The sequence below is a fragment of the Microtus ochrogaster genome, chromosome 2, assembly GCF_000317375.1.
Source record: "Microtus ochrogaster isolate Prairie Vole_2 chromosome 2, MicOch1.0, whole genome shotgun sequence".
Classification (NCBI taxonomy): Eukaryota; Metazoa; Chordata; class Mammalia; order Rodentia; family Cricetidae; genus Microtus; species Microtus ochrogaster.
The window spans coordinates 47,152,245-47,177,946 of record NC_022010.1 but is presented as its reverse complement, the minus strand read 5'-3'; the positions used below and the strand labels follow the sequence as shown (position 1 = coordinate 47,177,946).

Below are 25,702 nucleotides of genomic sequence, written 5' to 3'. Positions count from 1 at the left end.
TTATGTATTTTGGACTCCTAAAGACGTCAAGGTTCAGAGAAACACTAAGAATGGGTGGCAATGCCAGAGGGGAGCTGCAGAAAGAACGCCAAGTACTACGAACAGGGGCGGCTATACATGTGGGGAACGGGTTAGGACAACACGAAGTGAGAGCCTGACAGCTTGAGACTCACACATCCGAGCATTCTAAAGCATCAGCGTCAGGAAGAAGGATCCAGGAGGACCACCACCTGACAGCTGCTCCACGGCGGACACCGCCCCAAGGGCTGTTTGTCCACTACCTCAGAGGTGCTGTTCTCTCCCTTCCTGCACAGGTCCTAGGTGGCCCCTTGCCACCTGGAGGTGTATCCTCTGCTATTATTTCTACTGGCACTTGCACAACAATGTGGAGAGGTGGGTTCTGTGGGAAGAGACTCATTCTATGACTGGTCTGTTGCGGTGTTACATCATGAAGCTGCTGAGGTCAAGGTCAGCAGTAGTGACCTGGGGGTCACTGGAAACGCCTGCGTTTCCCAGGCATTCTCTACCATTTTCATTTCTATCCCCCAACTTACTCACTTCAAAGAAAAAGAAGGGGACCAGTGATGCCTGAAGCTGAACTGTACAACTTAATGGCCAGAAATCAGACTTGTCACATGCGATCAAATCTCATCACAGTGTTGGTGACAGAGTTAAGACAGTTGAGAAATCAGTTTTCATTCCAAGTTCTAATTTTATTGTTGGGGCTGAGATTTCTCTCACCTTGCAGCTTTTATTTTGGAAAATCTCCAAAGCACACTTTTAGTCATATTTGAGTAATTGAAACATGAAAAAAATTGCAATGTTTCGGCCACATAAAATTCTAACCAGATGCTCTTAAAGTTTTTGCATGTACACATCACCTTTTGCTCTAGCAGGGAGGGTGGGAGTGTGTCCACCAGACTGGAAATACAGTACTCTGAAGAGTCATAACCCTCTGACATAGCCTCTCCAGAGAGGAAGGGAAGGAGGATGCCATTGGCCTCTCCAGATCTCTCTTTCTCTCAGAACATGGGGAATCCATGTACAATCACATTAACGCTTACCGAACGCCTTCTAAATGCCAGGAACAATGCTGAAGAACAGCGGGAGTTGGCAAGGATTTAATTGACCTGCAAGCGGATTCTCATAAGAAATATTGAGACTAGGTTCCCACTTGAATGGCTAGGGCACTAGTGGCAGTGTTTTCCTTTTCCTTCTGCTAACAGGAAGCATGGACAGAAAAGGCTTGGATGTTTAAGGAAAAGCAGCGCACCTGCAGAGTAAGCGCTCTCACCAATGGAGATGCATTCCCAGGCATCAGGTACTCCCAGCACTTGGGAGCCGGAAGAAGAGAAAGGAGAGCTGAGAGTTAGTCCATGTGTGCTACTCAATGAGCTTGAGGCCAGTCTGGGATACATGAGACTCAGTCTCAAACAACCCTTTCCTGCACATAATGCTTCTGCCAAACCCACCATCTGTGGGCTAATAGAACGCCTTATCTATCATGATGGTATTCCACACAGTATCGCTTCTGTTCAAGGAACTCACTTCACAGCCAAATAAGTGTGACAGTGGGCCCACAATCAAGGAATCCACCACCTTACTGTGTTCCCAACCATCCTGAAGCAGTTTGCATGATAGAAAGATTGAATGCCCTTTGAAGACACAGCAACAGCTGGCAGCAGTCTGGAGGGGTGGAACTGGGTTCTCCAGAAGGTTGTATATGCTTTGAATCAGCATCTAGTATATTGTACTGTTTCTCCTACAGTTAGGATCCACAGGTCCAGGAATCAAGGAGTGAAAAAGGCAATAATTGTACTCACTATCACTCCTAGTAACCCACCAGGAAAATTTTTGCTTCCTGTTCCTCTAACCTTAAGTTCTGCTGGTCTAGAAGTTTGGTTCCAGAAGGGGAACACTCCTGCCAGGAGCCACAACAAACATTCCATTGAACTGGAAGCTCAGACTTCCTCTTGGCCACTTTGAGCTTCTGATGTCCTTAAGCTAATAGGTTAAGACAGGAATAATAGTGTTAGGAGGGTGATTGATCCAGATTATGAAGGGGAAATTGGATTGCTTCTCCACAATGGAGATAAGGATTATGTCTGGAGTGCAGGAGATCCTTTGGGGCACCTCTGGGTGCTACCATGTCCTGTGATTAATGTCAATGGGAAACTACATCTAATCCAGGCAGGATGACAAAGAATACAGGCCCTTCAGGAAAGAAGATATGGCTCACTCCTCCAGGAAAAGACCAAGACCTGTGGAGGAATGTGCCGAAAGATCAGGAAATGGGCAGTAGAGGAAGGTTATAAATACTAGCTAAGGCTACGTGACCAATTATAGATCTGAGGATTAGAATTGAGAAGAGTGTTTCTGCCATATTTTGTTAAGAATGTATTTACTAAGATTGTGTTTTCATTCCTGAATTTTTAATCACATAATGTAACATCAATTAATACCAGTGGTTATCATTTAAGTTCTAAGATATCAAAAAAAAGAGCCTCAAGGGACATTGCCACCTATTCTAAAATTTACAATGCATTTGCAGTTGTACAAAGGAGAGTTGCACTGCACTGTGTATTATGACCAGTTTAATTATATAATGGGATTGCATGTGGGTTAGTTATATCATGTTAGGAGTAACTTTCACCTGGTTATTGTTTTCAATTGGAAATTAAGCATGACATAAAGAGATAGGATTCTGTGTCAAATTGTCAAGGTGTGGATTTATGATAACTATTCTTTATTGTCAACTTGACTACATCTGGAATGAACTAAAACACAAGCAGCTGGGTACACCTGGGAGGGATTTTTCTTAAATAATTTGAAGTGGGAAGACTCACTTTTAATCTGGCTCTTTTGAGGTGGGAGATCCACCTTTAATCTGGGCCACACCTTCTGGTGTTAAAGGACATGGGAAAGGGAAGCTTTTGCTTTTGGCCCGATTGCCCTCACTCTCTCTGGCAAGTTCATTCCTTTGCTGACATTAGAGTCTACCCGTTTGGGATTCTGGTGTATAATCAAGACCAGCTGAGATATCCAGGCTCATGGACTTTACTACTAAGTTTTTTGACTTTCTGTTGATAGACAACCATCATTGGTCTAGCTGGACCACAGCACAGAAGCCACTCTAAACACCTCTGTCTCTCTGTCTCTCTGTCTCTCTCCATTCTGTAAGTTCAGTACCTCTAGAGAACCCTGATGAATACACTCACCTTGGCAGACTTTTATCTCTCCTATCTTATAAAGCTTTTATTCAAATGTTATAATCCCATTACCCTGTATGTACTGCTCTTTCATTTCCTTTGTGCTGATTCTTTTAAAAACTAGTCAATGGCAAAAGACTGTGAGATAGGACCCTAGCCAGTGTGGGGAAAGACTAAGCCCCGACCTGCCTTAGACTAATTAACAAGAGCACCCACAGTCTCAGGGCTTGCCAGCTGGGTTGGGTCTTGATGTACTTTTTGAAAAAAACAATTGTTTGGCTGAGCAATTGTTTCACTTTGTGTACTACTTTGTACAACAGTGAGGTTCTCAATCACTTGTCTTCCATTTATTCTTTCCAATTACTACTTTCTGATCTGTGCCCTAATGTCTTTCAGTCCCATAACCCTCCTTGGTTACCTCAGAGCCTTACAGTTCTGCCTGGAAGGGTCTCCCTTCTTAGCTTTTATATAACACTAGTCTAATAAACCTTCCTTCCTTGGAAAGGTCCCAGGCAACTGAAGCACTCATGTCCCTTCCTTGACTTTCTCTTTTATCATAGTACTACCACTAATTATCTGATTACTGGTTACTTGTTATTTTTTGAGACAGTCTCTGGTAGCCCCGTCTGGTCTTGAACTGGCTATGTTGCTGAGGATGATCTTGAACTTCTGATCCTTCTCCTGAATGCTGGGATTAGAGTATACCACCACACCCAGTTTATATGTCATTCAAGGTTTACCCCAAGGCCTCTTGCTTGTTAAACAAGCACTCTACCAACTGAGCTACAGTTCACAGCCCAGTTACTTTATTTCATTCCTTTTACAGATTTCAAATTCTAAAATGGCAAGGATAGATACTGTCTACTTAAAACATATTTTTACTGTTCAGGACAGTGTCTAAACACAATAAATAACCATTGAATAGATGATGAATATAACTGCAAATAATAAAGTTAGAAGACAAAGAACATCTTTTTATTGTTTTGACTACCATGAATACTACTGTAAACCTTGCATTTCTATGAGAGTTTGTTCTTGGATCATTTTAACTAGGACCACCCTGACTCACTTGTGACGCTCAGAGAATGGAGACCTAACGCATGGCTACAATTAGAGCATTTCAAAAGGACTGATTCAAAAGACCAGGTTTGGCATACAATACGTTCTGAATGGAGATGGGGCAGTGCTTTCTTACTCAAAGACGTTTGTGGTTGAAAGCAAAGTTGCTATTATGTGTGTGGCTTGGTGTTCCTGAACTTGGAGAAAATTATAAAGAACCTTAGAGTCCAGCACCAGAACACCAAGAATAGGGAGCACAATGGACTCCTCAGTCTTGTGAGGTCGCACTATGGAAACATCCTTGTTCTGTCATTTGGCTCTGCCTTGGTTTGCCATCTCGTGCAGCTGCCTGTAAGCTCTGTGGTACCCTGATGCCAGGTCTGCCTCGCAATCCTGCCCATTGGCTAAAACACAAGATTCTGGTTTGGGCCCAGTGAAACCAAACCTGGCAGGTTACCAGGAACCTAGCCACCAGGTCTAGAATCATTTCGGTGTTCACTGGAGGGTCTCTAGAGTGAGCCACGAGGACTTGTGTTGATGAAAAGCAGCTTTTCTCCAGTAACCTGCTGATGTGCTCAGTCCTTAACATGAGATGCTCTCCTTGATTACCTCAGTGTATGTGATTTCAGTGGCTGCTTGGAATCAGGCCACAGTTCAGACTACCTGGAGTAAAGCTATTATCACTCCCAGCCCAGAGTCCCCTCGTGGTGTTGAAAAATCCCACTTGTATGGAATGTCACTGGTCTTCCTGCTTGGGACAGTCTCACCCACTCCTTGTTTCATCAGGGGTTTGGCCTCTAAGCCTTCAGTACCCTTCAGTAACTACAGATTCCTAATCGGGTTGCTGTGAAGAGGCTCTTACACAAGTGTCTGCTTAGGGCCTGCCACCAAACACAAGACCTCTAGTGGTAACAGAGATGGTTATACAGTTTTTATGAGGAAAACAAAAGGAGCGAATTAGATGAAGTACAAGTGTCTTTTCAGGGAAAACATTCCAGAGTCCCAGAAAAAGTTCTTGAGGTTTCAATCTTATGCTTCCCGCCTCCCCCAGTTCCCTGACCAACTTCCTGCAAAAATGCCTCTGGTGGCTCTCTATTGTGCACACAATATAGGAGACTTCAGGCATCTAAAAGAGCCTTAGTCATCCAAGCCCAGACAAAGATTCTACTTTACCCTTGCTCTTGCTGAAACCACCCAGTCCATGAAGCCTCACAGATCTCCACCTCCAAAAGGTGCATTCTTCAGCTCCAACACTGAAAGACACAGCCCCATGGGAACCTGGAGTTTGTATGACTGCCCCGTCATTAGATGGAGTTCACAACGGAAGGACAACTTTTTGTCTTTATAGTGCCAATAACCAGCACAATTTCTGACACTGTGTTATTGGAAGTCAGTAAGTCTCTGTTAAGTGAATTAAACAGATGGTTATTGATATGCTTACCTGTCTTTTTGGTCATTAGAATCAGTGGGAGTTAAGGGAAGTGTCTTAAGAGTTTCTACTGCTGTGAAGAGATACCATGACCACAACAACTATTATCTTTATAAGAGTTGAAAGATATTTAATTGTGTAGCTTACATTATCATCATGGTATGACATGTTGTGTATACAGCAGACATGATATCGGAGAAAGAGCTGAGAGTCCTACATCTTACAGTCAACAGGAAGTGGTCTGATGGTCACACTGAGCAAAGCTTGAGCATTTGAGACCTCAAAGCCCACACCCACAGTGACATACTTTCTCCAATAAGATTACACCTATTCCAACAAGGCCATAGCTCCTAATAGTGCCCCTTCCTATATAGCTTATGGAGGCCAATTACATTCAAACTACTAAAGCAACGTTTGGTCTGAAAATCTGAAAAATTTCAGCTGGCTCAACTCTTTAAATATGTGTAATTAAGAAGAAAAATAAGATTAGCAAGAGGTAACATTTTAGAAGGCCAAGAGAAAAGAAAGACAACTCATGTACTTTTGTATTCAGATGCTGGTTCACTCTGAACAGCTTCTGGAATTGTCTCTTCCCACCCCACTTCCCCCTAGTTTTCAAAGAACCAAAGCCCATTGGAAGGCCATGGAGGGATGACAGCTATGTCAAGAGAAAAGCATTGCATAATGACACCAAAATAGGCCACTTGAGGAATGTCTCAGAGCTGAAGCAGCGGCCACCTGGCATCTTGGCATTCTAGAAGTAAATGATGAAATTGCCCCTGGAAACCTGAGAGTGCAGGTTATTGGCAACAACAATTTTCAGAGGTCAAGTACACATCTTGCTCTGATAACGAACAAAAACAAAAAACAATCCCCCAAACCTAAACAAAAACTAGCCAAACAAACAGAACATAGAAAACAAGAACTTAGCCTGCTACTATCATTTTCCACACTAGAAAGATGCAAAGCCTAAGATAGTTATCATTTCAAAGCACTATCTCACGTACATCCCGAAGGACCAGAGACTCGCTTGTTTTAGCAGACTTGTTTTTTTGGTGATACTCTGATACTGTGTGGCTTAGCCACACCTTCACGTTCACATCTGTCTTTGATCCTACTCTTACAGAACAATAAGAGGGTCATAAATGAAATTCAAATCTGCAACTTGTGGGTAATAAATTGTCTGCTAGAAAAGTTTAAAATGATATAGTCTTTATTCCCAATTTCTTAGGTCACTGAGATTCTATTCAATCACCTTTTATCAGTGCTAGGGGTGGAACCCAGACCCTGGCACATAGAGGACAAGTGCTACGCCCCTGGGTCACATGCCTTGTCCTGAGAAGCGACCCAAAGCTTTCTACCCTGGAGTTGGCACTCCATCATCTGTTTACCCACTGATGCACTCTGTGATGCTCCATCATTCATTCCTTTGCACTGACTGCTGGGGGCCGGGAAGGCGCAGCATGTTCTCCAGAACCCCTCCTCTCAGTTTGGTAAAGACAACAATGCTGGCGATTGCATTACCTTGGAACTGAGGAAATATGAGTAAGGCTTTGGGGGAACAATTAATTACCCTGGAATGAAGAGGGAACGATGGGAAAGATGAGATCTAGGATAAGAATTGAGAGAAATTAGACATTAGGGTACAGAGACTGTTTCCAGTGTACTGTGATCTAAGTCTACCAAGAACCCATTTCCCACAATTCACAGAAAGGAAAAAAATGGATGAAATACTAATTTAAAACTCACTGTACCAGAACCAGCTCCAGACCTTTGTAGTAAAGATCACTTGTACAAGTCTAGCAAAAGAAGCAGAGGGGGGTTTTCATGAGTCATTTTAAATCACCGATTCACAGACTTGAAAAGTATCAGTGATAAATGGAACTAAGATATCATCATTTTCAGAGCAAAACTACCGCAGAAAAGGGGACGAGCACAGAGAATTAACGAAGAAGTCACCTTAAGACTAGAGTCACTTCCAGGGGTTGACTGGTCACTGTGAGTAGGTGGAAGCACACCTTCTGTTCTGCTGTGTACATGTGAGTGCCCCATCCCTTCAGACAGTCGTGAATTAGCCCTGTGCAAATGCTCATTTTCAGCAGCTACTGTGATATGGAGGCTACAGGGTAGGGCTTGGAGTACCTGTCCTTAGTCTCAAGTTTTGAAACGGAATTAATGGACACATACCAGTTTCACGTTTGAACCTGAGATGAGGATTAGGATTAATTACCACATTTGAGGAGGTATACGAAGAGGCTCAGCTGGTACTGCACAGGTGGAAGGAGGAACAAAGACCCACGGACAGTGACTGGGGTAACACAGGCGGATCACATGTGTGGAGCCTGATTCCAAGTTCAGGGAAAAAGGCATCTTTCTACAGGGAGACTCACCGCTGAGCCTGTTCTGCATGCACGAGCGTGTGTGAGCATCATCACTATGCATCTCCAGGACTCTGTGATCATCTGGAGCAGACTCTGCTCTCAGGAAACACTACTCCCCACTTCTTGCTTTAGTCGTGCCATTTTACTTTCTGTTTCTGTGTGTCTGACAATTCTAGATAACTCACAGAAGGACCACCCTAACAGCACTTGTGGATTAGGACCTAGCTTACTTCACTGCAAATAAGGTGTAGCCTGGGCTGGACTCTCCTTTAGTAAGTCGGAGTAATTCTGCATTGTATGTGTCTATGACATTTTACTTACCTAGCCACCTAGGGAATACTTGGATTCTATCTGCCTTTTGGATTAAAAAAGGTATTCTATTTAATCTAATATGTCAAAGTTTTATAACTTCAACATACAAATATAAAACTTATTGAGATATTTTATATTTTCTGCTAATTTGTTGAAATTCACTAGACATTTCACAATTATAGTCATCTCAATTTGAATTAGACATAATTAAATGCATCCCATAACAAAAAAAAGTAAAGTATATCATTATGGCTTTTGTGACGACTTGGGTGGGATTAATGGATTAGAAAAAAAATCAATGCTATTTATTGATTTTGGTCATTATACTGTGATCATATAAAAGTGTATACTTGTCTTTCAAGTTAATCACACTGAGGAATAGAAATCAATTCAGAAAACAATATATATCTATGAATATTTATGCAAAACACACAGAGGTGGCGATGTAAGATGCAAATATAAAATGTTAAAAAATTAGAGAATTAGTATATATATACTTTCTGTAAGTCTGAATTTATTTCAGTGCTATTAATTAAAAATAAAGAGAACAGGGTTGGCGACATGGCTCAGGGAGTAAAGGCATTGAATTTGATTCTTCAAACCTACATGGCAGGAGAAATGGTTTCTCACAAGCTGTCCTCTGACCCGTGCGCGCGCGCACGCGCGCGCACACACACACACACACACACACCTAAAAAACCACAAAGAATATGGTTTTCTAGAGAGACTCAACATCCAATTTTGAATTCCCAGGGTAGTATCTATCATCTGTAAGACACAGGCAGTTACTTAATGATTGTTGTCTTTGGCTTTCTCATTTGAGCATTAGAAATAAGGCTCATTTAAAATGATGCCATGAGGATTAAATAAGATCACGTACAAGCTGGATTTCAGGCAGCTAGCAGGCATGTGAGGTAGCGGATCTGAATTGGTACTGTAATGAGTATTTGTCAAATAAATGAACATGCCCTTCTCCCTAGTCCCCCGAAAAAGTGATACCACCTGGAGAAAATTAAATTGAGCCTTTTAATTTTAGAACTCTAAAAATAAAGTTCCAGTAACATCTGAATAATATATAACAATAAAAATCTATTATACTTTTGTGTGTTGGGTGTTGCTGCTGAGTTTCCTTAGCAATTTGTCTGCCTTTCTTCTATAACACTAAACGGAATGGGCAGGCATTCAAATTAAATAACAACACAGCATTAATAATAGCGAGTGGCTGCATACAGTGCCTGGGGATATGGCTGTCAAATAAGGGGTCACAGCGTTATTACTCAAGTATCAAACAAAGCTGCAGGCTACAAAATGAGGGGCAACCTAATGTCTGTCTGGGTGTCTGCACTGCTGTTGATGGCTCAGAGCGGATTGAGGCAGCAACATGGCGGAGGAGAGGACAGGCTGTGGCTAGCAGTTTCTCCCCTCACCTAGGATGTGCACACGAATCTGCAGTGACCCAGGAGGAGAGGACAGGTTGTGGCTAGCAGTTTCTCCCCTCACCTAGGATGTGCACACGAATCTGCAGTGACCCAGGAGGCGGTTTCAGAGAGGCCTGCCAACGAGCGGTGTCCTCTAATCTGGAGAGCAGCTGCTGGGCACAAGCATGCAAATACACAAACAGCAGAACACGCAGACACGCTTAGAGAGCCTGTACCTGCCTCTGCTTGTCCTCTGTGAGCAGAGGGTCGCCTAAGCTTGCAGATCAGTTTGGCTAGACCCTTTCTTCAGCGGAGGCTGGCAAAGCTGTGGGGTAAACATTTCGGCAAGGTCGCCTGTCTTCAGAGTATGAAGGACATTGCCCAGCAAGGAAAGAGAATTATATTTAGTGTTTGGGCCCAGTCGGTGCTGGGCTCTCTGCTGCACCCCTTTTGCAGAACTGTACCTGGTCCCTCGTTGCAAATTCTCAGTGACTTTGAAGCTCATAAAACAAAAACTAAGAGGGTGCCCAAAAAGAAAAGAAAACGTTGCTGGGTGCTCGGGTTCCACTACTGGATTTTGACAGGGATCGGAAGAGAGATCCGCCAGGCCTGACCAAGCACAGGCACCTGCACGGTAAGCAAAGTGTCCTTGTCCTGGTTTCTCAACCTGGGGGTTGAGATGTTTCTGCGTTATCCACCAGCTGGGAACCCTCAAATGCTCTCCAGAAGTAAGATCCCTGAGAAATTATGCAAGAGGAGGGAGGAAGTTTCAGGTATGATTCAGATTTTATGGAGGATGTCTCTCAGTCTAAAATAGGTAAGGCCTATTGCAAAATAGAGGTCCTATTATGACAGGGTTTTGTTACACTGTAGGCAATGAAAGAAAATTAAAAGGAAATGTGAAATTATTGTCCTCTTGGGAGTAAGATAGGCGGTCGAAAGTAAAAAGAGAGGTTTGAGTGCATGGCTTCTCTTGTTAGTAGTCAGATTTTGTAAATACCAATGACCGACAAATGCTTTCAGGATCACTGTGTGATGAAAACGGAGGAACATCCTTGAGTTTTTAGGTCAGAAGGAATCCCCCTTTCATGAGATGACAGAAGAGATGATGACTAGAGATGGCATCTCCAGATGATGACCAGGATGCGTTACACTGAGAGACTTGACTGGGGGCCAGAGAACAGAGTGGGTTTTGGAAGTTTTCAAAGATCTCAAGTAATACTTATTATGACCTTGTACTGCAGCTCACTACACCGAGCCTGATTGGGCATTCACAGGCACATTGCACATCAGTGTAAAGAAGTGACTCCAGACTGCTGCAGAAAACACGGTGGCAGCTATGCTCAGTGTGCTCAATGGGAGCATTATGTAAGGTGTTGGACGGCTAGGAAATTTCGTATATAGACTAGAAGCTCATTTAACAGAGGCCTATGCTCATTTTAAGATGCTTGAGTGTTATTTATGCATTCTCCTTTCATAGTAACCAAATGATCACATCTTTTAAAAAGTGTCAGGAAACATCAGAACAGGTACAATGGAAATACTGCCAAACTACACCACATGTTCCATGATATATGAGATCTGCACAGGGGAGAATATGGTGTAGTGTACTTAAGGCAATGCTCCTATTGCTGCAGATAAAATGCCTTTCTTATGATGACACAGTCCTATCTGTCAACCCCTTAGAAACAAATATTCCAAGTAACTAGTTCTTTCTGTAGTTATCGGTTGTCACTTATGAGACATTCCTCATGCTTAGATTTAAAACTCAGCTCCAGCAACATGATAGTTTTTAATACTGACATATTCCAGAAGCATCAATAATTTTAACATGCTATTTCCATTTTCTCAAAAACAAATAATAAAACAAGTATGTAGTGTAATTAACACAGATCTCCTCTGAGGAGACTTTCCTGTGCAATTTCCCAAAATGATGCGAGGTTTGGGTTCTGATTATAGCCAAAGCAAAACCACTGGAAAAAAATGCTGGGGCAAAGAGAAGCACTGGTTAGGGAGAAAAGGACAGCTGTTTATTCTTAGAGCTTAGCATCTACCAAAGTTCATGTATAATTGTCTCTTTCTAAACTCACTCACCTAGAATTTCAGTCAAGTACTAGCCTCAGGCAGAAGCACTGGAACTAGATATATTTTATCGTGGCTTCAAAATCACAATGTATTTGGAGACGGAGAGTGCAACTTGCCAAGAGTTGGGCAGGTCCAAGGATGGGAAAATCCCCAAATAAATGAGCCTTTTATTCTTTCCTTCAGAACAGAGTTCATATTATAATTTATCTTAGTCTAAAACAAACTCTCATTATCAAGGATGCTTTGCATAGCATGATGCACTAAAATGTTTTAAAATGTTTATTTTTTGTAGTCTAGAATTAGTGATTATAAGCATTTAGTAACTGTTCACACTGAACAAAGAATAATGCTGTTTTATTAATGTCAGGGATAACATTTTCATAGTAAAGAGTTTGTAGCCTCAGTTGTCCATCCATCCATCCATCCATCCATCCATCCATCCATCCATCCATCCATCCATCCACCCACTATTTGGAATGCTTTTGTCCTAGGCCCCATGAGGATTATTAAGGCTTCAATAGTCAATGAAACAAAAGCTGTGACCACCTTTGTAGTAGAAAGAATTCATTAGAGATTTAAATACTAGTATACTGTGCATATTGTTTACCATGATTAAGTATTTTTGACTTCCTTTCTGATTATAAGAACCAGAAATGTTTATCTTTTCTGAAAATGTTATTCAGTATCTATAAGATAAGGAAACGATTCCAGAAACCATCCCGGCATCAAATAATCAAGCTGGAATACACATTTTGCACGAATACTAGAAGATCATGAACACAACAGATGCTAGACAGAAGGCTCACTTACTGATAATGTCTGCTTTCTCAGAACTGGGTCAGACAGGATGTGCTTAAGGAACACTTTAGAGCCAAATTTGTACTATAACTTCTTAGACAACAGGGTTTCCTAGTGAGGATGCTCAAGATGTTTGTGCCGGTGTGAGAGTCGATCGTTGTGCCCACTACTGTGCTGCCCCCCCCTCCCCCCAGTTATGGAAACGTTATGGCATCACACTTACAGAATGTTTGATTTTGTTCATAGAACTCACATATGAGCGATTTGATCCTATGCAATATAGAAAGTAGATATTATCATTTCTTGCTCAGCACATCACAGACTTGGATTTAGATATTCAAGGGGCTAGTCCCATCATTTTTTTTGTCTGATATAGACCTTCAAAGTAAGTTTTTAAGTGGAAGATTAATAGAAAACTCTAAACTTTCCACATGAGCATCATACCCTGCAGGTACCTACTGGCTGAGGATGGCATTGGTACAGTGGAAACCAAAGTAACAGGGAGATATTCGGCACCTCTTACAACATCACCTTTTGTGTCCCCATCTTCCTGAGACCAGAATCTCCCCTGGCTCTTTAGTTTAGAGTTTTGCTTCCTTCCTAAAGAGGGTACTGTTGTTGTTGTTGTTGTTGTTTTGTGTGTGTGTGTGTGTGTGTGTGTGTGTAGATGCTGGGTAACTAGGGTGGCTAACTCTCACCTTACCTCTTCTACTACCGTATAGAATAAAACGTATTTTGATAAGAGTTAAGAAATGCTATCGTATCTTTCAGAATTGGAAAAAAAACCCTGTCACTGATTGGGACAATGATAACAGAGAATGTTAGTTTCAGTTACATGAAAAAGCAAATAGAATTTAAAGTGTTGGTTACTACCTCCAGTCTAGCAATATAAAACCCTGACACAGTAGGTCAGACTCCCTCATTCTAGATCCTGCTTCTGGGAAAGACAGATGGGTCCTTGTGGAGAACCAACAAATCCTGTCCATGAGACAGTGCTAAGTGCGTAGACTACACTGCAGCATGTACAGCTGCACAAAGCAGTCAGGAAGTGAATGTGGGTCTCTCCGGTGACATTACAGAGTGGGCTGACCTGCCGCTCTGTTAGTTACTTTCCTGATTGTCACAAAATACTCAACAGAAGAAGTCTAAGGCAAGGGATTTATTTTGGCCCCCAGTTTAAGAAGGAATCAGTCCTTTGTGGTGAGAAGGCATGGGGATGGGAGGTGGCTGGTCACACTGCCCCTGAGGTCAGGCAGCAGAGATGACCGCTCCTGCTCACCTGGGTACCTCCTTTATTTTATGTTCCGTCTTGGATTGGAGTTCAGGAGATGGTGTGCTGTCTACATTCAGGGCTGATCTGCCTTCCATAGTGAAACCTCTCTGCTGCAGAAGGAAACACCTTCAGACACACTACCACAGCTGCTGACACACACAGATGAGGAGTGCACGGCACCACAATGAGCCAGCGCTACCTGTTAGCTGTGACCAAGTAAAACCACAAGACCTCATCTCCGGGGTTTCTTTTCTTCTCTTTCTTTTTTTTTTTTTGTACTCTTATTTAAAGTTTGCTATAATTTTGGAGCTGTTTTGATGAATTTCTCTCCAGTTTATGGGTTGGAATGGAATCCTAGATCATCAAGATGGATTTAGGGGTGTCATAGCTATAAAACTGGAATCAGGAGAGCACAGCAAATGGATAAAGTGAAGCTGCTTCTGGGCTTCTCCTCCAAGCTGCTGCAGCTGGCCCAGAAAGGGCAGGAAACAGAGCAGAGCCTGGCGGCAGTATGAGACTGCCAGGTTGAGCCCGGGGACACCAGTGACACCAGCTGTTCCTCATATCGCTATCCACATGCAGCTATTTTAAGAAACTTTGCATTTGATCAGGGAGCATGTGGGGTTAAGCCTTATGTTTTCCACTTTGTGTTTAGATCCTAAGCAGGTGCAGTTAATAGTTCAAAATGTAAAAAAAAATATCCTATTTTCTTACAATTAAGGCATAAATAACTAATGTTGTGTGAGAAGCGTGCAATATAAAGATGGGACTTCTGGAGGCTTGGAGGGTCATGAGTTCCAAGCCATCCTGAGTAATGTAGTGAGATTAACTCAAATTAAACAAACATAAGATTGAAACACTTCTTTAAATCTAATTAAGATTATTTAGGATTTGCTTTAAAGTATCGGTCATTTACATAATAGTTTTTGCTTGAATGGGTTTTAGTTATAATATTATAGAAAAGATAAAATTCTATAAACTTTTTATAAAAATATATAATATATATAATTTATGTAAACATTCTACAAATTCTATAAACTTTGACTTGAATTAGTATAGTGTATAAATATTTGTGCTACTGCCCATTAATATAGCCTACATTCTATTTCTCATGCATGGCATATGACTATTGAGGAAGCCATAAGGACAAATAAGGCTGTGTGACAATACTGAACTGTGATTCAGTATTTGAACTTTTGCAGATGGAGACAGTTTATCCTCTGTGAATTCATTCCCTTTAGGTACAGGGTGCAAAGAAAAGAGGCAAAGCAAGGCAAGGCAAGGGAAGGCAAGGCAGGCCATAGCAAAACCTTTCAAAAATGTCTTAAGCCCAGTTCTGCAACTTCTAAAATTCAGGTGTCCTGTATGGGCCTGCACCCAAGTCAGAGTGTCTGTTCCATCAGTTCAAAGACACATTTGTGTTACTTAGGAGACTGAACAAAAAGGTGTGCTGGAACCTGGTGCTTGGGTCCAACTTGAGAAAAGAAAGGAGGTAGAGTGATCAATGGGGGAGGCACATCTAGGACCGAAGAGTTTCCTAGGGTTTCTGTGCTGGGAAACCCCAGAGTGAGACACTCTGAAAGAAGAGCGATAATATGACATGACGAAGGCGCAGAGGCTATTTTTGTAAAGGACTCATTCATGAGAAAACGGGGCGTGCTGTAACACCGAATACAAGCAGTCCTCTAGTTCAGGGAGACAGGTGGGTGGAATTTGGTAAACCGTCTATTTACTGAGCTTCCCTGTTCCTCGCACTGGAGGTCTAGGAGCTGCTAATGAAACTTGGTAAGCGGTATGATGGCAGACCCTGCTTCTCACTGACAATAACCCAAACTAGGGCTCCATGTATGTAGAGACGTTCTCTTGCTGCTTTTCATGTAAATGTTTACTAAAGCCAGATATATGCTTAAAGCAACTACAGGAAAACAATGCTTATGTCAAGTGTTCAAGTCCGTCCTCTGGTTTTCCACTGCTCAAATTTCTTGGCAGATGAGGGGTGTAGGTATCACTCAACAGTATGCTTCAAATGCAGAATCTCAGGCTCCATCCTAGAACCAAGTCTACATTTTGAGAAAACTTCTTTGTAAATTAGCATTTGAAAAGAACATTATACCTGTGCTTTCCACCCACCTGTGGCATAGAGCAAAAATTTTGTTGTAGCCGGGCGGTGGTGGTGCACGCCTTTAATCCTAGCACTTGGGAGGCAGAGGCAGGCGGATCTCTGTGAGTTCAAGCCAGCCTGGTCTACAAGAGCTAGTTCCAGGACAGGCTCCAAAACCACAGAGAAACCCTATCTTGAAAACAAAAACAAACAAACAAAAATTTTGTTGTAGTCAATGCATCACTGACTGTAACAAAAAAAATTATTCAAAATCAGGATCACAAGTTAAGATCCTATAGTAATGTCAAACTGCTGTAAAAGCTCCTAAATGCTTACACCAGTTTCTGGTCTATGTCTTGGCAGATGAGCAAGTTTCCAGACCAGCATAGGTTGATATACATCACTCTGAGTATCACTAAATGATATAAATTTTACTAAGTGAGGCTCTCAGCCTAACTGACATCAATTACATTGAATATTAATGGTCTGAATGATGATAATGCTTGCACTAAACGATATTAGTGGCCTGAATGATACATTGTGATAGTATATTAAGATATGTTAACAGCCTCACAACTATTGGAGAAAAAAACCAAAGAGACCAATGGATAGTCTGCATATTTGGCCAAAACGATCTGTGTGGGCAGCAGAGTCAGCCTCTGTAAGATGAGCCACATTTAGGCGTGAGTCCAAAGAAAATCCACACTTTGTAGTGAGTGTTTCTCCCTAACTATGCTTTTATAATAGCAAAATTTCCCTATTGCTAAAAGGCATTTTCTTCGGTGAGAGGTAAGGACATAAGATTGTATATGGATTCCGAAAGTGAGGGAGGGCAAACGCTGTTGGTATGGACCACTTGGAGTTGTTTATTTATTTGAAGGGGAATAGGTGTGTGCCTGTTTTTAAGATAGTAAAATTGATCAGCCTTTAGAATCCCTGGACATTCTTTAAACATCTTTTGTGTTATACTGACTGTTAAGACAGCACTGTCCAATGAAAAAGGCACAGGGCAATTAGCTATGCAAAGATTTTTCTTCACAAAGCTGCTTTCCTGTAGAGAGAGTGGCCAAAGCCGCTGGCTTCCAAACAACAGTTACAAAGGAATTTGATCTGATTTTACTCGTTAGACTCTCACTACTGCATGTCTAATCTTTAAAGATCAAAAGCCACCAATGTTGCTGCCACTAATGCCACACACTGTACCCACTGTAGGGATATCACAAAAGCAGACTATGCCAAGCCTGGAAAGGGCATATGCTTGTTCCTTTGCCTCCTACATGTATTGCAAACAAATGATGTGCCAAACAGTATTCTGGACCCTACAATCTGATGTTGATGTTGGAATTGTAACATACTAGCATGTAGATATGGAACCATGCCCAACCATTAGAACAGAGAAAGGACTGTTTGAGTTGAACACATGAATATCACATAAAGTCAAAGTCAGAATGAAGCTAATCAGATGAGTCATCAGCACACTGCATCGTGCCCGGAGCATGGCTTCTCCCAGACGGCACTCTGGATTCTCATGTCAGTTCCATCCGGTCTTTAGCACCCACTTAACCTCAAAGTCTTCAGTTTTCTGAACTATAAAATGGGGATAATGACTAAACCTGCCTTTGTTGAGGGCAATAAAGGGGAACTAAGAAGTAGTGAGCACACGTAATGACATAAAAGTCCTTAATGACCAGGTGCTGTCATCACCACCGTTGCTAAGCACAGGAAACTATCATCATGCTATAGGCTGGGTCTAAGTAATCCAGTCTTGAAAATGTGGTATATGAGGCCCTTCTGAGAAGTTGATAAATATTATAAACCATAAAACATATGCACACACAAAAATTTCGACTAGGAAGCAACTGGAGAAGCCCTGGGTGGTAAGTGAAGTACATGCAAATGGTGCTTTCTTTGGACCGTAACGTATGAACCATGGCTCCAGACTCTACGCACCTGCCAAGAGGGATGAGTTTAGGAAGCCAAACTTCATGTATTGGTCACTAAGAAAATCCCCAGGAAGTCAGCTATTAAAAACAAACCAGCAATTTCCTTGACTGATGTTAAAGAGCAGAAATACCATTTTCTTTCCTTTGATAATCTCTGGCCTCATGCACATAATTTTCTTTCTGTCCTAAAATGTAAATTTGCTTCTGTCCTAAAATGTAAATTGTATAATGGATGCTCCAATACTCAAAAAAAAAAAAAAATAAAGATAATTTACAGCCTCACAACCCAGAGGATTCTGAGTAGACAATAAAACTTTCAGATGTGTTCAAATCATTCGAGAATGTGAAAGGACTTCGTCCAGCAGTGGTTATTTATGTAATCTACCTCAGAAGAATGTCAGGAGTGGGGCATTAAATTACGCCCTTTAGAACAAGGCACCTCCACAGGGTTTATTTAGTTCTTTTCTAATTTGGAAAGACAGCATTTGTACACACAAGGTAGCAAGCTTTACTACCCCGTCTCTAATGAGCGGATCGGGTTTCAGAACGGCTGCACAGATGCATTAAGTACCTGCCAAACATGAGGATGAAAAGCACCAGTTCAAATCATAGTGGAGCTGTTGCTCTCAAAGGAAGCGAAGTGACCAAGAAATTTTGCTACCAACACAGTGTCAAAAGAGGCCAGAGTGCCTACTGAAAGGAGGAGAACTCAAGTGCGTATGTGCTCAGTCATTTCCATTTCCCCAGATGGAATCCTAAAGCTGCAATCATTAGCTAAATAACCTAATTATTTTGGCACATAATTTGGTTATGTCCACCTACATCTGGACAGTTCATTTCCTCAAGGCAGTTTCAGTTGAGAAGTCCAACCAGGTTCACCCCAGTCGACTACATAGAAAACAAGATTTTTAAAACTTTCTTTTTTATTTAGTCTTTGTGTCTTTCACATCATGCATCTTCATCCCGTTCATTTCCCCATCCATTCATATCCACCCTCTACTCCCAAATAAAATTAAATAAAATTTAAGAGAAAAAAAGAAAAAAAAAAGAAAAGAAAAATAGAAAAATCACTCTTATCATGGAAGCTGTGGTGTGACACACTGAGTTATGCAGTAAAACCTTTTTACCCAGGTATCTTTACTTGCAAGTGATCATTGCAAGGAGTCATTGGTCTGGTTCGCATCCTCTGGTTTCTGCTACACTATCAATGCTGGTCCCTCACTGGAGCTCCTCTTGGCTACGCTGCTGTTGCCCTGTGTTGTGGAGTTCCCACCACTTTGGGTCTGCAGGACTGTCTCCTTTACATGCTCCAGCAGACCTCAGATGGAGTGGATGATGGGATGGCCAACTCATAGCCCTGCTTCTGGCCTTGGTAGGTGCAGGGTTGGTCAGCCCTCCAGCTCTCCCTTGTCCTCACTACCAGGATGAGCTCTCCTGCCCTGCTCTGGCTTGTTCACCCCGTGAGGCACTGAGCAAGGGGTGGGGCCGGTTCCCCCACTATCATGTCCTTGGGGTCTGTTTTCCCACACCTACCCCTTCAGGAACAGCACATCCACCAGTGTGGTTGGCTCTATGGTGTTGCCCAGGTCAGTCACAGGGCATCTCTCCCACTCTTATGACCTCAGGGCCTCTCTCCCACCTGCCTCAGAGGTTGGTGGGGAGAGGGCATCTTTCCCCAGACTATGCCACCACATTACAGATGAGTAATGGGGACAATTCTCCTATACTCAAAACTTCGGGGTTGGTTCTATTGAGCTGCCCAGGCGAGGTTCAGGGTCTGCCCTCCCAAAGTGTTGTAGCTGGTGGTGGGAATAAGGATTTTTTAATAGCAGGGAAGTGTGTGAAGAACTTCACCTGCCCTTGCAGTGCTAAAATAGTAGCACCACCCATTTGAACAGGTAGCTAAACATCTCTCTCTCTGGCAATCTCCAAATCCGTAAGGAAGAAAGCTTTTAGAGTTAGATCAGGGATGTTAGTGGCAAGAAGCCAGCCTCCATTTGTGTGTGTGTACGTGTGTGCATATATGTTAAGTCAGAAGAGGGTGTCAGATCCCTTGGAACTGGAGTTATAGGTGGCTGTGAGCCTGCATGTGGGGCTGGGTATTGAATCTGGATCTGCTGCTAGAGCAGTGAATGTTTAATCTCTGATCCATCTTTCCCATCCTCCAGTCACTGTTTTAATGGAACTTCTGTATTTGTGCTTTTCACTTAATTAACCAGAAAACATCTTTTTCTTAGCTTACCTTAGCATAGGTCTGTTGTCTTATTAGTCAGCAGAGTTATTATTTTTTTATTTTTTTATTTTTTATTTTTGGTTTTTCGAGACAAGGTTTCTCTGTGGTTTTGGAGCCTGTCCTGGAACTAGTTCTTGCAGACCAGGCTGGTCTCGAACTCAGAGATCCGCCTGCCTCTGCCTCCCGAGTGCTGGGATTAAAGGCGTGCGCCACCACCGCCCGGCGAGTTTTTTTTTTTTAAGCAGCAAAATAACTTTTGGTATCTTAATTGTTCCAAATATACAAAAGCATACTGCAAGGATCAGAGTCTTAGGTCAGAATTAGCAGAATAACTTAATGCACTGGATGGAGTTTCAGGCGTTTTCTGGACTCACAGGGAAGCTGACATGCAAAGCGGGAAGGTGAGCAACATCTCTCCCAGATAAGGGAGCAAGCTTCTGGATCCCGAAAACCCTTACCAAGGTCGCTTGCTTACACATGAGCCCATGCATGAAGGCAGGCGAACCCTTACCAAAGACGCACGATTACACATGAGGCGCATGCATGAAGGCAGGTGAACTCTTACTAAGGATGCACGCTTACATGTGAGGCGCATGTATGAAGGCAGGTGAACCCTTACCAAAAACACACGCTTATATGTGAGGCGCATGTATGAAGGCAGGTGAACCCTTACCAAGGATGCATGATTACACATGAGGTACGTGCAGGAAGGCAGACGAACCCTTACCAAGGGTGCATGCTTACGCTTATAGATAAGACACATTCATGAAGGCAGACCATTTTCCAACTAAGAGAAAAGTTGCAACTTTCAAATGTTCTAAAGACCCTAAGGAGTTTCTTGGCGAAGCCTCCGATACACACACACACACACACGTCCAGTTTTCATGCTTTTCTATTATCTGAGACTTTCTTGTTGGGAGGTAATACTATACCTTGCCTAATCCCGAGATTAACAAACCTGGCTAATATACTTTAGTCAAGCCTAGGCTGGTCTGGAGAAAGACATGGAAATTGGCCTGCCATTCTTTATTTTCAATTATGTAATTCGTTGTTTGGAAGCTTGTAGTCTTTGCTTCTAACAGTTCCTGACAGGACTGAGTAGTCACTGTATCCTTTGGATGGGCAAGCTCTTTTGGTTGATCAGTGTGGTCAATCAATGTGTTTGCTCCCTCAACTCCACCCATGCATTTACATTTCAGATTTTCCTGGGTATCTTATGCATAGCACATTTAACTCTTTAATATAATCCTGTTTGCCTTGGTTTCTGGACTCCCAAGCATAGCTCTATCCACCATGTTTATGATGGTAATTATGTGAAGAGTAACTTATAAGATGATAACATTGCTGAGTTCTCAGCGGGATGAAGTAGTTTATTGATTAAAAAGTTCTGTCTGATGAAAACAAAGGTTACAAACTACTTACAAAACAGCGCTTGCATGCCAGGATGGCGAGAGCCTGAGGCTGAGGCATGCCCTGTAGAGAAGGGCGAGACCATGGTAAGGATGGCTTCTGAAAGTAAGTAATCTCCTGAGACGTCTCCTGGGATCCAGTTGTTTCTCATTGCTACTTTCAGAACTACCTTTGTGCAGGGATTAATGGCCCTCCTTCAGTCCATTAACTCAGACTGTCATTAATCTCCAGGAAATACCATGTCAGGGCTGCTTAAGGGTATAAGAGAACTGCTGTGCTTTAGGCTAAATCTCAGTAATCTCCCAGTCCTTTAACTCCCCTGGTACATGACTATTAAGCCTGAATGTCCCTTTGCCCTAGAATTAGTCAACATTTTAGCCACAATCTTCCTTGAAAACTATGAAACTGTTAGATATGAAATCTATTTACTCCAAAAGAATGGATTTCTGGGAAGATAACTGACTTTTCCAAAATACATGTCAAAAAGCTCTTAGTTTAAATTCTTTACGTCTTATTGTTTTGCATGACTGGGAACTAGATGCGTCACTGTGTAGATGATTTCAACCACACTCCCTGGTGAGAACCATACTGTCTACCAAACAATGCTTGCCAATAGTCTAGAAAATTGATGAGGGTATAAATCTCTAAATCTTTTACAGGAATGTTTATGGAACTTTTTCTAAGTCACTGAGAAGAGAATGTTCCAACTAACTACTGTAAGGAAAACAACTTGCGAATGGAGAACGCTCTAAACGTAAATGGAGGTGTGGGGAGAAAGAAAAACAAAGGTCGGCTAACATGTTAGCAGAAAGGCTAGAAGGAAGCATTGGTGGGGTTTGGCTATGGCAGAGAGAAGAAACAACAGAGGTAGAAACATTGGTGTGAATCATGAGAGCAACAGGGCCAAATCCACCAACTCCTAAAAAATGGGAAGAGGCTGTCACACTGACACTGAGTTCCTGGCCATGCAAAGCGAGCTTTGGCTGCTGGCTCCTCACAGGATCCTCCTCTGCCGTGCTCACTGTCTTCCGGGTCTTGGAGACAGGTCTGTGCTCCAAGCTCTTGTTCTTTAAACAAAGTTGTGAGCTGCTAATGGTTTCATTTAAAAGTTTATAAAATGGTAACCGCATTGCTACATCTCTCTGGAGTATCTCAAACAAAATGTGGTTCAAATTTCTTGTTAGAAAAGGCAGCTCAGAGTTCTTGAATAAACAAATAAAGACAATTGATGCAGTTAACAGGCTGAATGTGACCAAAGCTGTGCCATTTTGGCTCTGTTTCTTGCTTCAGGCAGAGGTCAGTGACAGCTGTCCAGCAAAGGAACCTCCCTCCAGCCAGGCATCCCAGTGCTTTGCCTGAGGGAAATGTTCCATGGCCCTCAGCTGCACCATGACTGTGGCAGGAACCCCATAGAGAGACCAGCTTTAGTGCAGGGAAGTGAGAAGCTACCCAGTTTTGGTGAAGTGGCCTCTGGTCCCATAGGGAAATTAGGGGTATAAATAGATGCTTCACCTAAATTGAAAACATCTTGGCTTGCAGGGGCGGGGGATTAAAGAAGCTGTTGGGCAGTGTGGCAGAAGCAGGCTTGTGGTTCTCATTAGTAATAAGGGCTGCCTCATGAAGATCAGCTGGTTCATGGTTAATGCTGCCAACACTGTAGAGGGTATAGACTTTTCTGTGGGATCATCTTAATGCAACAAGAATGCTTATTGCAGGAGGCTAGTTAGGCTAAACCCAAGTGTGTTCCTGTCTGAACTTCCCCAGGGGTGGTTTATAACAGGCCCTGAAGTCACCATTCTAGGGTTTCCTACCTAGACATGCAAATGTCCATTTACTTATTCCAACTTAGGTCCTATCCTGCCCATTCCTTCTTACTCAAAGCTAAGAATGGTTGGTGTTATCTATGAAATTGGCAAATCCAACTTACATAGGAGAACAAATCAGATTATCACACACACACACACACACGCACACATACGCACACACACATACACACACATGCACACACACATACACACACGCACACACACACACACACACACACGGAATAAACCTTTCAAGAATGTAAATCGTCAATCATCCATTCAGTCTCACATTTAACACCAGATCAGCTGAGACTAGTTTGTGTGTGGCACTCTTCAGAAGAGCAACAGAAGTCTTTAGAATGGACTGGCTTTGTCCAGCAAACTGCTCTGCCCCAATCTTAGGGATCTAAATTCTGGCCATTTCAACTGTTCCCTAGTCCTGTTACCCTCCCCTTGGTCAAATGAGCCCCCCCCCCCGGAAGGGCCCAGTGACTCTGTTTATGTGTTGAGACTTCAGGTCATCAGCTTCCCTTTAAGCACACCTGGCCTGGGTGACAGAGTGCACAGAATCTATAAAATCTGAGGAGGGTGGTTCCAGAAGTCTACACCCTGTCAGTTGGTCCACGCCTTTTCTTTATGGCGGCCAGCACCTCATGCCTTCACCACACACGTTTTCTTTCCCCACTAGCACCTGTAGCTGCGGAACAGAGGGTAGGACATTGCTTTTTCCTTTGAACTGCTCTTGCCAACAGGTTCCGCCCTAGCAGAGCTTGGCCGGAGACAGACCTTTTTTTTTTTTTTTTATAGGAAGACTTAGGGACATTCCTAAACAGAAGAATCTCCCCACACCCCTCCTTACACACTTGAAACATTACAAAACACTTTAAACAATATATACCCTAGGATTATAGGGTAAAGGTTCTTGTCTTCAGACCTGATTACTTACTCGAGTCTGATCTCTGGGACACACATGGTGGAAGGAGAGAACCAGTTCCCAAGAGTTGTCCTCTGCCCTCCACAGGCTACTGTGATGTGCACCCCTGCCTCTTGTCTCACAGAAGTGTAATAAAATACAAATATATGCTTCCTGGACTTGACCAAGCAGGAGGCACTATCATGGTTGCTGACATTTGCCACAACAAGGACCGAACAGTTCGGCACAAGGAGCCCAAGAGCCAGAACACCTACCTGCGGCTGCTAGTCAAGCTGTACAGGTTTCTGGCCAGGCGAACCAACTCCACATTCAATCGGGTTGTGCTGAAATGGTTATTTATGAGTCATACTAACTGGCCACCTCTGTCCCTGTCCTGGATGATCCAAAGATGAAGCTTCCTGGCCGAGAAAACAAGACAGCTGTGGTTGTGGGGACGGTCACAGATGACGTGAGGATTCCTGAAGTGCCCAAGCTGAAGGCATGTGCACTGCGGGTAAGCGGCCGGGCCTGAAGTTGCATCTTCTAGGCTGGGGGTAAGATCCTCACCTTTGACCAACTGGCCTTGGAGTCTCCCAAGGGCCGTAGCACTATGCTCCTGTCTGGACCTCACAAGGGCTGAGAGGTTGTACTGGCATTTTGACAAGGCTCCAGGAATCCCACACAGCCATATCAAACCCTATGTCCGCTCCACGGACCAGAAGGCTGAACATGCCAGAGGCAGAAGGGCCAGGCTCAGCTACAAAAACTAACTCTGGATCTTACTGTTATAAAAAAAAAAGCTTTGGATGTTGAAAAAAATACAAATGTACTTAAAAAGCAATTGTATGTGACAGTCGCCAAAGGAAAAAACTGGATTTGCAAACCGCATCTTTAGCAGCTGGGAAGAAACCTTAAGAACTGAGGAGAATTAGTGTCCATGGGTACATTGTTCATGCAAGCATTGAGAAGTGACTGAACACAAACCAAGAGAGGAATTTTTCTAATTAAAATGATAAAATAATATAGAATATTAACTAGATTACAGGAGAGGTATGGAAAAGTTCTGGCTTGATTCAAGGGAAGGAGAAGCAGGGACTGGAAGTACACCCCTGCACTCACAGCCACTTCTGGAGGCAGAGGCAGAGGCCTGACAGTCTGAGTCCTGTCTAGGTAACAGGTAGCGAGACCTTGTCTCCAAATATAAAGGGGCTGAGGGTAGAGCTAAGTGATAGAATGTTAGCATAATATATGGAAGACCCTGGGTTCAATATCCAGTTCTCTCTCTCTCTCTCTCTCTCTCTCTCTCTCTCTCTCTCTCTCTCTCTCTCTCTCT

General features: G+C 42.8%; 2 protein-coding genes and 1 pseudogene across 4 annotated transcripts in view; 2 read left to right on the top strand and 1 right to left on the bottom strand.

Moving 5' to 3' along the window:
• The window catches only part of Cmss1 (cms1 ribosomal small subunit homolog), a 290,654-nt gene that overhangs the window by 35,506 nt on the left and 229,446 nt on the right, over window positions 1-25,702 (bottom strand). The gene's annotated exons all lie outside the window — the stretch shown is intronic.
• Filip1l (filamin A interacting protein 1 like) overlaps window positions 10,202-25,702 on the top strand; it is a 225,039-nt gene continuing 209,538 nt past the window's right edge. Inside the window, exon 1 of the mRNA XM_005344942.3 lies at window positions 10,202-10,442. The gene's annotated coding sequence lies outside the window, so the exon portion shown is untranslated. The remainder of the gene's footprint in view (window positions 10,443-25,702) is intronic.
• Window positions 24,573-25,139, top strand: LOC101984614 (annotated as a pseudogene).